Genomic DNA, 4,124 nt, shown 5'->3' on the forward strand with positions numbered 1-4,124 from the left:
TAGAAATTTTCGTCTCGTTGGTTTGGGTACACAAAAATAGTATCTTTCGTGACACAGACCAACGAAAAATGAAATATGTTATAAGTGCGCGCGTCTAAGGCTCTGGTATGGCAAATGAGGGGAGAAGGACGCTCACGCACTGGTGGATTTTAAGATATATCAAGTAGTCTCATTCTTGAAAATGAGGAGAAAAAATAGTACAAACCGAGTTGAAACATCATGCAATCCATTACAACAGTTATCCTCCTTCACAGCTTAGAGACTCCACCTGTTGCAACTAGAGTAGGTAAAAATATCATCAAAGATATTTTTCTTTTATTCTTTGGGACGGGTAATTCAGGGGAAGAATGCATTCCAGTTGACTAGGTCATGAGCCAGACAATGATGAAATAATGAGGGAGGAGTATTTCGTTAATGAACTTCCTCGATATTTTTTGTGCAATTAATTAGAAAAATTAGAAAAATTAGAAAAAATCAGTGCATTCGTCTATTCTGCTGGAAAATTCTTTCGCTTTCCAGCGTATTTTTTCGATATAAATGATCATAGAAAATATTTTATGGACACAATCCATGAAATTTCATTTTTCTATACAAATTATTCTATTGAGATGTTTGACATAGAAATTTTTCTGCCTAAATTTCTCAAGTTTATTATTCGATTTTTTCAATGAGAAACGAAGACAAATACTGTGGAAGAAACTTGGGGAATGGATGCCAATGAAATTCTATAGATCTTTCTGTATAAAATAGTTCGTGCTGAATATTTTTTACTGAAAAAAACACCCAAAAAAGAGGAGCGCGGAATTCTCAAGAGAATCGGCGGAAAACCAATAGAATTTTCTATAGAAGCTCAATAGGAATTTAATAGAATTTCCTAGCGACTTTGCAGTTTTACGAAAGAATTAAAAAAAAACGAATTCTATTAAATTTCTCTATGAACTCGATAAAAATTCTACGACAATTCTATTAAAACATTCTATTCGTCCATTTCTTTCGCTATATAATTATTTCTGTCGAATATTTTTTACTGAAAAAATCGCCCAGAATGGAATTCTGAAAGGAGCACGGAATTCTCGAAAAAATTAACGGAAAACTAATAAAATTTCAATAGAAATTTAATCAAATTAGGGTTTATCAACCATTATTAACACATTCCTCAATTTGAGGAAACTCCCAAGCACTTGAAGTTTTTTCATTTCATCAATCTTTAAAAAGAATAGAAATCTATTAGAATTTTCTAGCGACTTCGCCAGGTTTTTCTATTAATTGTTTTCGTGTGTGGGTTTTTAGAGACGTACGAAAAAATTCAATAAAAAAAAACAAATTCTATTAAAGTTCTCTAAGAACTCTACAAGAATTCTACAACAATCCTATTGAAAAATTCGATTCATCTTTTGTGCCAATTCTATTGAAAACTATGCAACCGCTGTGCGATTTTTTAAAGTCAACACCTACTGACGTTTTTCTATCAAATACTTATTGATGAAAAGTGCACGATAAAGTCGCATCAGTTCCAACAGAATCAGTGCAAAAAGCAAACAGCATCTTCCAACTAATTTCTAATGAAATTTTTTAGGGCAAATTCTAGGTTTTTCCATTCAATTGTCTCATTCGCACAGAACTGTTTGCGATGAGTAAAATACGAACATCTAGTGAATAAAATAATCAAGAATTACCCTCTTGGAATGTTCAATTTTCATTTCTTTGATGTTAAATTAGTCATCAAGTCATTGGATAAATAACCATCTCCACGTGTACCCTAAAAAGTTATCCTCCATTATGATCTCAATGACAAGTGTATAAGATCCAGCACTAGATTGATATAGAACCTCTAGACATTCACGATTACATCTTCAAGAAAAACTAATACCCGTGCAGAATAAATGGAGACACAGTTCGTATGAATCGCCCGTGGTTTCACGGTACATTTGAATCGTCGACGCCTCGTCCCAGGGATATCGCACATATCTCTAATGTAACACCCCAACAACTCTGTCTCATCGGTATGGAAATTCGTGCCAAAATAGTTTTTCATTAAAATGGAAGAGGTGATTTTTTTGAATACAGCCCAAACTATCACGGCGCGGATACGAGTCGTTAATAAATGAAACTAAGTTCTCAGGAATTTTGGATATTCGTCATTGGTAATATAGTTGTTTAACAAAATTTGTGTATTTCTCGGACAATTTCAACGAAAATATTTTGATGAATTCCAGGGATATTCAGCTTGACTGAAGATCTCTCGTTGAATGCGACTTGTTTCGTAATAGTTTTCGTTATGATTTTCAACATTCGGTTGTTGAATTAAATTTTCGAATTGAATGGAATTATGAGACACGAAAATTAGATGAAAAATATTAGATATGCATTTTTCCATTCGAAAAAAAAAGTTGCCGCTAATCTAAAAAACGTAATAATGAGAATGTTTCTAATCGCCTTATATTTGATTGATTTTCGACGATTTGACATATAAGAAGAAAAAGCAGGAAATTCTACTCAGTTTCTATTATAATTCTGTTGAAATTCTATTTGTTTTTTCGCCGAGATCTATTCAAGATTATGCAATGTTGCAGGATGATTTTTTAAATAGATCTTTGAATAGTCAAACAGTTGATAGATTTCGACTTTTGCGTACAATGTATTGCAATTTTCTTTCTATGAAAATTTTTAGGAATAATTTCTTCCAGTTCCTCGGATTTCACATATTACAAATAAATGAGTAATATGTTTTTCATTTCATCGTCATCTCCACCAGTAAAAAAAATCCCTCCAAAACCCCAATCGAAACGAAATGCCATTCTATTTAACTCATCAGTTACTCATTACCCAGAAATGACGCATAAAATCCCTGAGAGGTTCGTTAGCCTTCCAACTGTCCAGCTTTTGCATTATGTTCACTAAAATGTCTCATTCCCCCTGGCTTCTCGCCCATTATTTATTCACAACGCTTATTCCATCCCTCCACGTGCAGGCTTTACCTCACTACGCTTTTTTTCATACTGAAGCATCTTCCGACACTCCTCGGTATTAACAATCGAGGATACCTCGTCACGCGTCATCAAGCCATGTGCCGCAACCCCAAAAATAACTTGGTGGATTTTCGGTGCATGACAGGATACCCAAAAATTTACATAACGTATTGTAAATAAAGCGACCGGAAATTTTCCTCTCGATTGGAAAAATAGTATATTATGTCATTAGGCGATAAAAATATTATCTGGCGAATGTGGCTTTATAATCCGAGCCAAAGCCGATAAAATGCTTTTATCGCCATGTGATATACGCTGTTTTATGTCGTTGGGCCCGAAAACCGCGATCTAACCCGAGCGAAGCGAGGTTAAAATCGCGGTTTATCGGGTCTAATGGCATAAACATTATTTTTCCCACAAGGCTTTTTGCGATTCCTTAAGGGGAGACTACTATGAGTTTTAAAAGTCGCGGGCTATTGGAATGAAATGTTTCATACATTGAAGATCGATTATTCATTTCTAAAAACGAACAATTGGAACAAAAAAATTAATTGTTCATTGTTACTCCAATTTCTGAGCTAGAGATTTTTTTTTTTCAAAATTTTTGCAAAAGTGTGCGCAATAACAATTACGAATAATTTTTTTGAAATTCGACTCCTACACAGCGAATTTGTTTTTTTTTTTAATTAAAAATTGCACCATTCATGTAAAATAGTCCCAAAAATGTTTCTAAAAGAATCGAGGATAGATTTTAAATATTTTAAGGATATTTTTTTGCCTATTTAAACATGAATGTTGCAAATTTTTATTTTAAATAAAACGACATTAGCTGTAGAGGAACCGAATTGCAAAAGACTAATTCGTAATGGTTATCCTCTTATTATTCTCTCGTTATTTATAATTGTTATTTTAAGCGTATGCTAGGCAAACGAACAATAAACAATTGATTTTTTTGCCCTAATTATTCGTTTTTACAAAGAAGGAGAAATCTCACTCCAATCACCCGCGACTTTTAAAACTCATAGTAGTCTCCCCTTAATTCTATTAGCGAAGTGGACGCAGTGACAACTAGGGTATTTAAAGCTCTGCACAAACTCAGCGATTGGGTAAACATGGGTGAGGAGAGGGATTTATAGGGAGTAATTGACAAAAGTG

Source organism: Diachasma alloeum, unplaced genomic scaffold, assembly GCF_001412515.2.
Source record: "Diachasma alloeum isolate Michigan unplaced genomic scaffold, Dall2.0 Dall_scaffold_00325, whole genome shotgun sequence".
Classification (NCBI taxonomy): Eukaryota; Metazoa; Arthropoda; class Insecta; order Hymenoptera; family Braconidae; genus Diachasma; species Diachasma alloeum.